Here is a 15,261-nt window from a genome sequence, read left to right as displayed (position 1 = left end):
CACCCTACCCCCACCTCCACCCCTAGTTCACTCCTCTCCTTGAAAAGCAAAAGACAAACTCCTTAAAATAAAATTGAATGCATAAACATTGACATATTAGGCATTAGTGAGATGAGATGGACCAAATTTAGCCACTTTGAATCAGATAATCATATTGTATATTATCCTGGAAATGAGAAATAGAAGAAAATGGTGTTGCATTTATAGTCAAAAAGTCAATTTCAAGTTTTGTCCTGAAATACAATGTTGTCAGTGATAGGATAATATCCATATACATAAAAGGAAGATCAGTTAACACAAATAGTATTCATATATATGCTTCTACATCTGTAGGCAGATGAAAGAAGAAATTGAGAATTTTAACAAATCTTGAAGTTCAAAATTGACTGAACATGCAGTCAAGATGTGTTGATGATAATTGGTGATTAAATGCTAAAGTGGGACATAATAAAGGTAGAATAATTATTGAAAAATATGGGCGTGGTGATAGAAATGAAGTTGGAAATAGAAAGATTGATCATAGGTAGATGAGTTGATTTTTGGGTTTTAAATTCTGTTATATTGATCTATGTGCCTGTTGTTGCACCAGTATAATGATGTCTTGATTGCCACAGTTGTATAGTAGGATTTGAGCTCAGAGAGTATGATGCCTCCTACATTGTCTTCTTTTCTACTACTGCTTTGTTTTCTTGGGATCTCTTTCCATTCCAGGGGAAAAAAAGGAAAAAGAAGCTGTCTTTTCCACCTTGCATGGAAGACTTTGGAAGGGTGGCAAGCCAAGGGGGGCAAGGCCCATGGCTGGCAGTCCTTGACCCCACAGGGTGGATGGTGGACAGGGCTGTGGGGCTGGAGGGTGGTGAGCCATGGGGAGGGAGGGGCTGAGTTGCTCAGTACTCTGACTTTTATAGGCCTTGGGTTTTCTGTTTGTTTTCTTTTCTTTTGTTGAATTGATATTAAAAACTCACGTGGAAGAACTGAATGAATGTTAGAAGACCCAAAGTCCCCACGATGAGGAGGAGCGGCCTGGGTCTCACTGTGTTTCCTTCCCCTCCTCCTCCCTGACTCCTACTGACCTTTTGCTCAGGAAGTCTCTGGGGAGCGGAAGCCCTGTGTGGCTCTGACGTAGCAGTCAGGCCCGGGTGTCCGCCAGTGGCCTGCGAGATGGGCTCATGGAGATACTGAAGCCTCCACTGACTGTCCTCTCCATCTCTCTGTGACTAGAAGGGGCTTTCTGTCTAATCAAAACCTCAGCGTGAGAAAGGGGGTCTGAGCGCGTTGGTGGAGTGGGTGGGCATGAGCTGCAAGGTGGGATTTCAGGGGAAACGTGCCACTGCCCGCGTCTCTGTCCAGGCAGCTCTGCTAAGGAGCCTTCAGTGTGTTGCTTCACAGACGAGAGAGGCTGACTTGGTGATTTAATAACATAAAGCCCCTTCCAGGCCGGAATCCTGAGACCCGAATTACTGTAGCGTCTGTCACTCCCATGTCACAATAGCGTGGAGCATTAGAGGAGTCTAGATTTTAGTTGATAGAGAGCCATTTGAAATACCATATAGATTTTTAGTTTTAGGGAAAATTGGTTTGATTTTAGCTTTATTACTACTAGGTATGTAAGCTTGGGCAAATTGCTTAATCTTTGAGTCTAGTTTTCTCACAAGATGAGGATATTAGGCAACGTGATCTCGAGTTTCCCGCTAGTCCTAGAGTTCTATATTTCTACATAGTTGAATTATTTTATCATGCTGTTGCTGGGGAATACGACTAACACTTTTGGAGCTACTAATTTTATGTCGAGCTTTAAAGTCCATAATTGTTACCTTCGGGAAATATTTGACCTACAGTATGTCCAAATAAATTTAATAAAATCACTTTATAACCGGAAAAAAAAAAAAGAATGGAGAACTGTATCTGTATTGGGATTGTATTGAACTGGTAGATCGAATCTGTATTGAAATTGTATTCAAAGTGTAGATTGCTTTTTGTAGAATTGTGCTATTAATGATATTAAGTCTTTCTATCTACGAGCATGGTGTATTCTTTCAGTTTTCTTGGTCTCTTTTGTTTCCAGCAGTATTTTTTTTTAATTTTCTATGTGTAGGTCTTTTATGTCTCTAGTTGGGTTTGTTCTTAATTATTTCATCTTGTGTTTAGCAATAGTAATTAATTGGTATTGTTTTACTGAGGGAGCTCTGGTGGCCTAGTGGTAAGAAATTACACTGCAAACCCAAAGGCATGTGGTTTGATTCCACCAGTTGATACATGGGAGATGGATGGGCAATTTTCTCCTGCCGGTGGAAACCCACTTGAAGGGTCAGCTATGGGTCGGTTCCAACTCAATGGTACACAACACCATTATTTTTCTTAGCTTCTTTTCTATGTTCTTTCTGTTATTGAAGAAAAATCCAACTGATTTTGGCATGTTGATTTTTCTTTTTATCCTGCTACTTTACTAAATTGGTTGAGTTTTCTTGCTGACTCTTTAGATTATTTTAAGTATACTATCATGCCCCATGCACTTAGAGATAGTTTTACCTCCTCTTTGTCAATTTAGGTGTTTCTTATATCCTTTTCTTGCCTTGTTTTTCTCATTAGACTAACAATATAGTATTGAATAGGAGTGGTAATAGTGGGATAGTGGGCATCCTTGCTTAGTTCCTGTGCTCAGAGGGAATTCTTTCATTTCTCCGCATAGAGGATGATATTGGTTCTTGGTTTGGGCATATATTTTTCACTATGTTGAAGACAATTCCCTTTATTCATATTTTATTGATTATTTTAAATATAAATAGTTGGACTTTGTCAAAGGCCTTTTCTGTATCAATTAAAAGGATTAGGAATTATCATGATTGACTCACAGGATTCTTGATTTTGTTCTTTAATTTTTAATGTGATGGATTAATCATTTTTTCTTATATACAACCATGTTTGCATACCTTTAGGGACCCCACTCAGACATGAGGACCATGTAAGGATGGATATATCCACCCTTTACCAACTTTACAAAGGGAAACTTTCCTTGTCAATAAACTTAAAACCAATTCCCATGAGGTCAGACATGTCCCTCACACTTCCATACCTTTTTTTTACTCATCCCAAAACCAGTCTTACTGATTTATTGGGTCTAAAATCTGATGTGATAGCTCACAGACCACACAGAATCATATTGGGAAGTCCAAAGGTTATATAATTCAGGTTAGTAGCTAAATATAGCCAAATAGCTTCTAAAATGTGCTCTTAGGTTCCTCAGCCTTGAGCCTCATGGAGTTAGACCAGTGTTACATAGCCTTCAGTCCTGTCATTTCTGGTTTTTCTGTCTCCTTCAAATGTCCAACAAACCCGAGAAAAGGCCCTTAGCTCCAGTTCCATGGCATAGTAGTCCCAAAATCCCATCTCATGTCAAATTTTTGTTTCTCCTTCACATGATAAATCTCTAGTTCTCTGCTGTGACTGATATGGTTGCTACTCCCATAGGCCCTAGTCTGGCTCCCTCCAATGGACACATTACATTATTTTTCAGTGCAGGAAAACACTCCAATTGTTCTGGTAGATCCACTCAATTTAATGGTGAGACTAGCCAACCCCCTCGTGGATAGGATAACATAACCTATTTGTATATTCCTACCCATACATATGGCAAAATAAGTTAATGGGTAGAAGAGCTACTTTGAATAATAAACATTTTTATTTTTAAAATTTATTATTTATACCATCATTCACTTTTACATAATTATTTATAGACATTGTTTCATTCATGTATATTTAGTTTTATAAAATCATTACTGTAAATTGTGTGTGTGTTTTAAATTTTATTATGATTTATTTACAAAATTTGAATACATTGTTTTTTACAAAAGATGCTTCTCATTTCCCTCAACCCATCAACCCATCAAATTATGAGGATGAGGGAGGGGAGGGTGTTAATCATAGGGTCACACAATCTGAACAGTAAACTCTTAACACTACCGTGAATTATTTTCCTTATATATACTGTTGGATTCTATTGGTGGTAATTTTGTTGAGGATTTTTGCATTTGTGTTCATGAGAGCTACTGGTCTATAGTTTTCTATTTTGATGATGTATTCATCTGACTTTAGTATCAGGAATATGTGCTTTATTAAAGGAAATATTTGTTTAGAATTGATGACAGCTCTTCTCTTAATTAATTGGTAACATTCCCTAATGAAGTTATCTAATCCAGGATTTTTCCCCTCTTTTTAATTGAGTTTTTAATGAAAGATTATAGAGAATTTGGATTTCCATTCATTCACTGTTGCACATTTCCCTCCCTGCCCACTCCTCCCAGCTCACTTTTCTTTTTAAGAAGAAAAAAGAGATTCTTTCATTGTTATACAACCCCCCGACACCAGTCTACTTTACTATGCAGCTCTTATTCTGGACCCTTACCATGCAAATAATACCTAATCATATATACCTTTTAAACAGTTCTCTTCCTCAACTATTTCAATGCACTGAATATTATTTAGACTATCTTTTCTTAATTTCCCTCCAACTAATGTCAATCCTATTTTATAACAGTGTTATTATTCAGTGTTAGTTCTTTTGACTGAGATATTTCACTCAGCATAATGTCCTACAAGGTCACCCATTTTGCATAATATTTCATTAGTTCGTTGTTTTTCAATGATGCATAGTATTCCATTGTGTGAATATACCACAGGTTGCCTATCCATTCATTTGTTGATGGGCACTTGGGTTGTTTCCAACTCCTTGCTATTGTGAACAAAGCAGCAATTAACATAGGTGTGCATATATCTGCTTCAGTGGCTGTTCTGGTTTCCAGTAGTGGAATAGCTGGGTCAAATGGTATTTCTATTTCCAACGTTTACGAAAGCTCCATACTGCTTTTCACAGTGGTTTCAATATTTTTTATTCCCACCAAGAGTGAATAGGCATTCCAGTTTCTCCACAATCTCACCAACATTTGTTGTTTGTTGCTCTGTTGAATTTTGCTATTCTTACTGGGGTGAGATGATTATCTCATAGTTGTTTTGATTTGCATCTCTCTCAAAGATAGGGATTTTGAACATTTCTTCATATGTTTGTTCGCTATTTTCTGATTTACTTTTTATAGTTATGCTCTAGGATAACTTATTGAAAATTAGCTCTTAAGAATGATAAAAATATACAAACACTACAGTAATTATATGATTCTTGTTGTTTTTATGTGCCATAGAGTTGCTTGTGACTCATAACAACTCTATGTGCAACATCTGTGAACTGTATTCTATCTTGAGCCAATTTTGTTGTCTCAGATACACCTACCTCCATTACCCCAGTCACTGAGCTCATCCATCTCATGCAGGGTCTTCCTTTCTGTACTGTCCAACCACTTTCCAAGAATGATGTCCCTCTCCAAGGACTGGCCCTCCAGGCAACCTACCAGAGTATGTAACTTGAAACTTCAAAAACCTTGACACCAAGGAGCAGCCTGGTATCACTCTCTTCAGGAAAGACCTGTTTATTCTCTTAGTAGTCAACAGTATGTTCAGTATTCTTTTCCAGAACAACTCAAAGGTATCTATCTTCTTTTATCATCCTTAGTCTAGCAGTCTGATGCTTAACAAGTAATTGCGAACACCATGGCTTGGATCAGGTATTCCTTAGTCTCTAGACTGACATCATTGTTCTTTAGTATTGAGAGGTCTCTGTCAGCAGATTTTCATAATATAATACATCATTTGATTTCCTGGGTGCTGGAGCCAATATTATTGACTGTAGAACCAAGCAAGTTGAAGCTGTTAATAAACTCAATCTCTTCTCCATCTATCATGTTGCCAATTGACCTGGTGGTGAGATACTTTGTTTTCTTGATGTTGAGCTTCAAGTCATATTGGAGGCTTAAATACTTAAAATTCTGCCACTACATTGTTGTTGTTGTACACTGTCAAGTCTGAGCTGACCTATAGCTGATACTCCAGTGGATTTTCAGAGACAGTTAATCATACAGGAGGAGATTGCTCATCCTTCTCCTGTGGAGAGGCTGGTGGCCTCCAGCAGCATACCTTCGGGATTGTAGTGCAGCTTCTTGCCACTAGGCCACCAGAACTCCCTAAACATCTCGTACCATTATATAAATATGAATCAGTGAATGATTATCAACAAGCTTCATGCTAGTCTATAATATGAGTCATAATTTGACTAACGAACTTTCACAATCTGGTCAAAATTGCTTTGATGTACATTAATTTTCTAGGAAGCTATGGTAACTGGTCAAAATTGCTTTGATGTACATTAATTTTCTAGGAAGCTATGGTAACTTAGTGGTAAGAAGTTGTACTGTGAAGAGAAAGATGTGTGGTTCAATTCTACCACCTGCTTAGTGAGAGAAAAATGAAGCTCTCTTCTTGTGTGACAGCCTCTGAAAACCCACTAAAAGCTCAGCTACTGGTTGATTTTGACTCAACAGTGTACAACAACAATAACTATACTAGATACTGAGTCACATAAACATCAGAAAATATTATTTCACAGTTCTGGAGGCTAGAATCCTGAATTTAGGGTAATGTAGGCCAATTCTTTCTTTGATCTCTTCCTAGGGTTTCCCTTGGCCTGTGTCCTCCAGATCTTTCTCTCTATAGTCACCTCTTCTTATAAAGATATCAGCAACTAAAATATTTGTTGTTGCTGCTGTTATGTGTCATTAAGTAGCATGCCACGCATGGCAACTGTACTTACAATAGCTCTAAAGCCTGACCTGTCATGAGCTAGTCTCACTGTGTCAGATACACTTACCCCCATTGTCCTAGTCACTATTTTAATCCATCTAATCTGGAGGCTTCTACTCCTGCACTGTCCCTCCATCTTTCTAAGCATGATGTACTTTTCCAGGGATCAGTCCCTCCTGGTCACATGCCCAAAGTTTGTAAGATGAAGCTTCAACATCCTAGTTTCCAAGAAGGAATTTGGTTTCACCCTCTCCAAGACAGACCTATTTGTTTTCTTGGTGGTCCATGGTATGTTCAAGCCTCTTCTCCAGAACCACAACTCAAAGGCATCAATTATTTTTCTGTCATCCTTAGTCATTATTCAGCTCTCTGATGTATAACAAGTACTTAGAAAAACCATGGGCTGGATCAGGCACACCTTGGACTCTAGACTGACATCATTGCTTCTCAGTACTCTAAAAAGGTCCCTGATAGCAGATTTACTAAATGCAATTTGTCTTTTGATTTCCTGACTGCTAGTGCCAAGAGTGCTGATTGTGGAACTGAATATAACTGTTATAACTATAACTGTTAATAACTTCAAACTCTCCTTTCATCATAGTGCTGTCAATTGGCCCAGTAGTGATAATCTTTGTTTTCTTGATGTTAAACTTCAATCTATATTGAAGACTAACTACAATTCTTGACCTTCTGTAGCAAATGCCTCAGATCTGCCTAAGTTTCAGCAAGCAGCCTTGTGTTATCTGCATAACATTGGTTGCTGATGAGTCTTCCTCCAATCTTGATGCAACATTTCTCCTCATAAAGCCTAGCGTCCTGAATGATCTGTTCTGCATAGTGATCAAAAAGGTATGGAGACAGGATACATCCTGACACACTCTTCTTGATTTTGGATACAATAAAATAACCTTGAATAATAATAGACTAAATAACTGTCTAGTCATAAAAATGGGAAAACACATGATTTAAAATCAGGGAAACTGGTTTTCATACTTGTGTTCATTATCCATCCCTATTAAATATGTACACTGAGCAAGTGATTCAAGAACTTGAACTGTATGAAGAATAATATGGATTTTGGATTTAAGGGAAATTCACCAACAATCAGCATTTTACAGATGACACACCAAGCTTGTAAAAAGTTAATTACTGCAGAACATCAAAGTCTACAGCCTTTAATACCGGTTACATGAAAGGATTGAGAAAACAAAAATTTTCATTAAACCAATAAGCAAAACTGTAATAGGAGATAAAGGATTGAAGTTGGCAATGAGCATTTTACTTGGATCCTCAATCAACAGCCAAGGCAATCCTTCACTCACTCAGGCACTGCTGACTTCTCAGCAGGTTTCCAGAAGTTACAAAACACATAGAAGGATTTCCTGCATATTTTTCCTAAGGAGCAGCTCTTAGATTCAGACTATCCACCTTTGAGTTGGCAATGCAGCACTACTATACACATGAAGTCACCATAAAGCACCAGTAAAGAAATAAAAAATGTTGCATTTAAAAATCTGCTGCCATGGACATTTCTAGGGTGCGAAAGAGTAAGGATGTCAGTTTAAACACTAAAATAAGCCTGATTCAAGTCAGGATCTTTTAAATTGCATCACATACATCTGAAAGTTGAACAATAAATAAGGATAATGAAATAATTTAGGACTTCGAGTGACAGTATTGGTGAAGAAAACGGAATATGTCAGTCTGCTGTAAGAACAAGGCTATCTTGGAGGAAATGCAGCTAAGTTGTTACTTAGATGTAAGTATGATGAAACTTTGTCTCATAATACATTAAACATGTTGTTAGGAGGTTCAGTCTTTAGAATAAAGAAAAAGAGAGGAAGACATTCAACAAGATGAATTGACTTCGACTTTAACAAAGGACTTAAGCATGTTTGAGATCTTGAGGTTGGCTCAGGATAGAGCAAGGTTTCAATTTATTGTTCATTGGATCCCATAACATTTCTTTTTTTTTTTTCTTTTTTCCTAATTGCCTGAAATTTCTATACCTTTGTTCCATGGAAGGTGCAGAGCAAAGGCCTCAAACGGTTTCACCATTGCTCTGACAAGCACAGTAGGAAAGGATCTCATAACATTTCCAGACAGGATTTTGTCATATAATTTTGTGAGAAACAATTTGACCCATCATAATAAACAAATTTTTTTCTATTCATGTGCTACTTTATGAATTTCATATCTATATAATAATTTAAAATAACATATTTATATGTTGTTGTTGTTTCATACCATAGATTCAGAACTGGCTCATAGCCGACTCTCCTGCAGGTTTTCAGAGACAGTTAATTGCAAGGGAGGAGACTGCCCATTTTTCTCCTGAGGAGCAAGCATCTGGTGGCCTTGAACTGAATGCCTTTAGGATTGCAGCACAGTTTCTTTCCATTAGGCCACTAGAGCTTTATATAGCTTTTATCTTATTGCCATCCTTGTTTTAATACATCTGTCAACATAAAAATGTGTTTACTGAGAAGATAATTCCAAAAGAAAATATTTATTATCATTAGATTTCTGTTCCTGAGGCCAGTTTAGGATAAGAACGTCATATCCTAGCTGTATGTAAAGATAAACTATGCCAGATTGTTTCTTACATTTAGTTTTCGAGTGAAATCTAAGTTAATCTAAACTTAGCCATGTCTTCAGCTTCATCACTTTGTACCATATGCTATGTTTCTGATCACAATTCTCATAATCTGCGGAGTGGCTACAGATGTCTGCTTTTAGATAAAAAGGAAGGGTAAGTTGGCTAAAGAATGGACATGCACGAGGTTTTTTAAATTTTTTTAATCTTAAGCAGAAAAATTTGTTCCATTTTACAGATTTATTTTTGCTCCTGACTCCTTATAGAATTTACTACTCCTGCCAATTCCAAATATTTCCTTTTCTCAGTTTATAAATTTAAAGTAATAAATTCCTTCTTTCTTGACCACAATTGCTATTGTTGTTGTTAGGTGCTGTTGAGTCGAGTACAAATCAAAGAATCCCCATGAACAGCGGATCTGAACCCTAGTCTATCCTGTGCCAGTCTCACAATCTCTGACCCACTCAAGCCCATTTATACAGTCACTGTGTCTTTCCACCTGGTAGAGAGTCTTTTTCTCCTTCACTGTTGTTCCATCTTTTTAAGCATTGCATACCTCTCCAAGAAATAATCTCTCCTAATAACAGGCCCAAAGTATGTGCAATGAAGCTTTATCATCTTTGTCTCTAAGAAGTCCTCTGGTTGCACTTCCTACAAGACAGATTTGTTTGTTTTTCTGGCCATGCATGAATATTCAGTACTCTTCTCCAATACCATAGTTTAAAGGCATCAGTTCTTCTATCATCCTTTTCATTTTACAGCTCACAGATGCATAGTAAGTGACTGAAGTGACAAAGACTGATAACGGGAAATCTCAAAATAGTTGTAATTTTCAGTGTCCACTATGGAAACCTATTGGTGGATAAGAAGAGACAATTTTTACAACTTACATTAATTTAGACATTTCTAGAAATTTAAGATATCAGCCGTATTAAATAATCTCAATATTGAATAAAGAAACAAACAATCAGAGAAAGTCATTAATTTATATCACAGTGATAGGGAGGGGCAATTTAGAATTGAATCCAGGAATTCTTATCCCTCTACTAAGTCAGTATGACCTTTTTTGGAGGGGATTTTTGTTTTGTTTTTTAAACTTTATTCTTATGACTTGTTATTGATAGGTAATTCAGGTGGACTACAACTCAGAGCAACTAAATCAATATATCTGAACCTGGAATCTTGGGCAATCCTTATGACCTCTGATAGGGTTGAGCTCATCTGTACAGTTACTATGTAAGTCCAAATTAACAAAATGTCACCTAATAAAAACTTGCTGAAACTGAGGTGGAAGTGAAGAGCTTGTTGCAGAAGGTCAAAGACTGTAGTCTTCAATATGGATTGAAGTGCAACATCAAGAAGACAAAGATTCTCACAGCCAGGACAATCGGATGCACCATAATGGATGGAGAAGAAATTGAAATGAACAGTTACAACTTGCTAGGCTCCACAATCAACACTCCTGATACCAGCAGTCAGGAAATAAAAAGAAAAAACAAATTGGATTAGGTAAATCTGCTGTCAGGGAACTTTCCAGAATACTGAGAAGCAACTATGTCAGTCTAGAGACTAAGGTATGGTTGATCCAGTCCATGGTTTTCTCAAGCACTTGTTATGCATCAGAGAGCTGGATAATGACAAGGATGACAGAAAAAGAATCGATGCCTTTGAGTTGTGGTTCTGAAGAAGAGGCTTGAACATACCATGGACATCCAAGAAAACAAGTAGTTCTGTCTTGGAGAGAGTGAAATAAAATTTCTTCTTGGAGACTAGGATTTTGAAGCTCCATCTTACATAGTTTGGGCAGTGACCAGGAGGGACTGACCCCTGGAGAAGGACATCATGCTCAGAAGGGAGCAGGGGAGGAAGACCCCAGATGAGATGGATTGATACAGGAACTAGGCCAATGCAGGTAGGTGTGTCTGAGTCAGAGAGACTGGCTCAGGACAGGGCAGGCTTTACAGCTATTGTACATAGAGCCACTATGACATGCAGGTGACTCAATGACACACAACAACAATAAAAATGTATTTTTTTTTTCTTAGACTTCCAAATAGTTGTACTTATTTTCCTGCATCAAACCACCTAAAGAATACAAAAATATGTCCTTAGGAAAGTGCCAGGGAAAGGGCCTTGGAGACAGGGATAGAGTATCTTTCTCTAGGCATAGTTTCAGGAGGATCTAGTATTTGGAAAATGACATCATGCTTAGAAATAGAGAAGATCTGTCACGGGAAGACACTCAAAGAACTGGAACTGACATATTGACTGTGCAAAAATGTGCTTAAGTATACCAGAGATGATGAGGATACTAGAGGTGATGAGGATGGCACAGGTAGGGCAGAATTCAGATCCATTATTCCTAGGTTCACTATGATTAGTAGTCACCCTTATGGTAGCTAACAACAACAAAAACTTGTTGTTGTTATGTTGTTGTTATGTGCCGTCGAGTCAGTTCAGTTCTTTGAGTTTCTTCCCGTGACAGATCTTCTCTATTTCTAAGCATGATGTCATTTTCCAAATACTAGATCCTCCTGAAACAAAAACTTAGAGTCTACTTTTTAAAAATATTGCAGTAATCAGAAGTATAATTAACTTTACATGAACTTCTTTGTATAGAAATGGATATGTGTTATCATTCACTTTGAACATTATGTATATTTACTGCATTATCTGCAAATGAAAATTTACTCATCTGTGGAAGTAAGGAAATACCTCAGTGAGACAGATTAAAGCATTGTTTATAACAATGGTGTAAGCACAATAGAGAATCCGCTTTTGTTGCAAGATTATTATGCTTATATAGGATGGTTATGATTCTGAATGGACTAAATGGCACTACTCAATACTAATTTATGTCAATATACTTACGTAATTATAAAAATGTGGAAATATCTCAGTCACAAAAGGACAAATATTGCATAGCACCACTGTTATAAAGCAGATATGACATGAGGGTTTGGGAGAAGAATGGGGTAAGAGTGGAGAGATAATGAACACTGCACTGGAACAGATGAAAGAACTCTTTTAAAGGAATATATGATTAGTCATTATATGTACGACAACAGTCTAGAATAAGAAGTACATTGCAAAGAAGACTTGGGGTGGGGGGAGAAAGGGAAGAGGTAATTAAATATTCTGATTTTACCAAGTAATGTTGATAGTGTTTTGTGGCTCTTTAATTATAATTGATTTAAGATTTATAAATTTCTCTAGATCAACCACACTGTGTCAATAGATATAAATATATAGACATAGATGTAGATGTCTCACTGCATGAGGCATTTGACTGCGTGGACCACAACAAATTGTGGCTAGTATCGTGAAGAGTGAGGATCCCAGAATATTTAACTGTGCTCATGTTAAACCTATGCCTCGACCAGGGAGATGTTGTCTAAACAGAGAAAGAAGATACTGTGTGGTTCAAAATCAAGAAAATAGTGTGTCACAGATGTATCCATTCTCCACATTTTTTCAATCCATATGACAAACAGATAATTTAAAAGGCTGGACTTTTAAAAGAATTTAAAAGAATGTTGCACAAGGATTGGGGGAAGACTCATCAGTCACCTGCCTTATGCAGATAGCATGACCTTGCGTGGTGAAACAGAGGAGGAATTCATGCACTTCATGCAGAAGATTAAGAACTGCAGCTTTCATTATGAATTGCATCTCAACATTAGGATAACAAATATCACTGCTACCAGGCTAATAGACAGCAATACAATGGATGAAGAGACTGATGTTAACAATTTCGTCTTCCTCAGGACCACAGTCAATATCCTGGGACAAGTAATAAGGAAATAAAAAGACAAATTTTACTGGGAAAATCTACTCTCAAGGACCTCTCTAGAATGCCAAAGAACAATGATATCAGTCTAAAGACTAAGGTACACCTGATCCAAGCCATGATATTTTTATTCATTTTCTATATAACTGAAAGCTGTACAATGACTAAAGATGACAAAGAAATGATGCCTTTGATTTGTGGTGCTGGAGAAGAGTATTGAACATACCACAGACTACCAAGAGCATACCAAGAGAATAAAAATGTCTGTGTTGGAAATAGTGAAAAATGCTTGTTTCTTGGAACCAAGATTTTGAAGCTCTCTCATACATGTGTTCAGAAGAAGCAAATTCTTGGAGAGGGGCATTATGTTTTGAAGGTACTTATAAGGTCAAAGCCTCAGACAGTTCACTGCATAGTTCTAAATCAGAAAAATAGTGCATCATATGCATCCAATCTCCATACCTTTTCAATCTCTATGCAGAAGAGACCATTCAGGGGGCTGGGCTTTATGAAGATTAATGTGGCATCAAGACTGGAGGAAAACTAATCAACAATCTATATTATGCAAATGGTACAACTTTGCTGCTGAAACTGAGGAGGACATGAAGCACTTGCTGCAGAAGGTTAAAGACTACTCTTAAAGCTCAACATCAAGAGGACAAATATTCTCACCACTGGATCAATTGGAAGCAGCATGATACATGGAGAAGAGATTGATATTGTTAACAATTACAGCTTGCTCAGCTCCACAATGAACACTCTTGGTACCAGCAGTTAGGAAATCAAAAGACGAGTTGCACTGGGGAAATCAGTCAGGGACCTCTCCAGAGTACTTAGAAGCAACTATGTAAGAAGGAGATGCATCCACTTCCTAAACAATATCCCTCTGGATACTCAATGAACTTTGAGAAACAACAATAGTTATAGAAAAGCTTCAGGTATTTTGTTCATACGGTTGCTATGAATTGTGCTTGACTCAATGGCAATCAACAACAACATGTCAGTCTAGAGAATAAGGTGCACCTGGTCCAGAACATGATCTTCACAATTACTTGCTATTCATCAGAGAGCTGGACAATGACTAAGGATGACAGAAGAATCTATACCTTTGAGTTGTGGTGCTGGAGAAGTCTTGACTATACCATGGACCACAAAGAAAACTAATAGGTCTATCATGGAGAAGGTGAAAACAAGTTTCTCCTTAGAGACTAGGATTTTGAAGCTCAATCTCACATGTGGGCATGTGGCCAGGAGGACTGATCCTGGAAAAGGACCTCATGCTCAGAAAGGTGAAAGGGCAGTGCAGGAGAGGAAGAAATTGGATGAGATGGAGTGAAATAGTGACTAGGGCAATTGGGGTAGGTGTGTCAGGGTCAGTGAGACTGGCTTCAGAGCTGTTGTACATACAGTCGCTATGAGTCACAGGTGATTGTACAACATGTAACAACAACAACATAAGGTCAAAGCAAGAGAGGAAGACTCATGCTTAAAAGATCAAGACAAGAGAGGAAAATCCTGGATGAGATGGATTGATTCAGTGACTGTGGCAATGGTGTCAGATATATTGGAGATGGCGGATTGGTTCAGGACAAAGCAAGGTTCAGAGCATTATACAAAAATATACTATGAGTTGTAATCAACTCAACAGCACATAACAACAAAAGCAGTGTGTAAGGAATTCAGTGACAATATAAAGCAGGCAGTATGCATCCATGAGCTTCATTGAGTGGACAAAAAATGGGTCATTTCCTCAAATGACATGTAAAGCCTCTGAAAACTCACTGTCAGGTCATTTATGAGTAAATTCCAACTTGAAGGCAGAGAAAACAAACAAAAACTGAAACATACAGATTTAGACATTGATATATAGCTACAAGGGAGTTCCAGTGACATAGTGGCATTTCCAACTCAAAAACAGGGAGTTGAATCTACCAGCTGCTCCACAGGAGAAAGACAGGTGACTCCCTTGTATATAGTTTATAGCCTCTGAAAAGTCACTGGAGGGTCATCTATGAGTTGATACCTACTAAATGTTACATTATTGTTGTTATACACCATCGAGTCCCTTGCGACTCATACCGACCCTATGTACAACAGCCCTAAACTCTGCTCTGTCCTACGCCAATCGCACTGTCTCTGACACTCCCATACTGATTATCAAAGTCACTGAATCAATCCACCTCATAGAGGG

Source organism: Elephantulus edwardii, unplaced genomic scaffold, assembly GCF_000299155.1.
Source record: "Elephantulus edwardii isolate Elephantulus edwardi_28Jun2011 unplaced genomic scaffold, EleEdw1.0 scaffold00043, whole genome shotgun sequence".
Taxonomy (NCBI): Eukaryota; Metazoa; Chordata; class Mammalia; order Macroscelidea; family Macroscelididae; genus Elephantulus; species Elephantulus edwardii.
Note: the sequence above shows the minus strand (reverse complement) of the source record.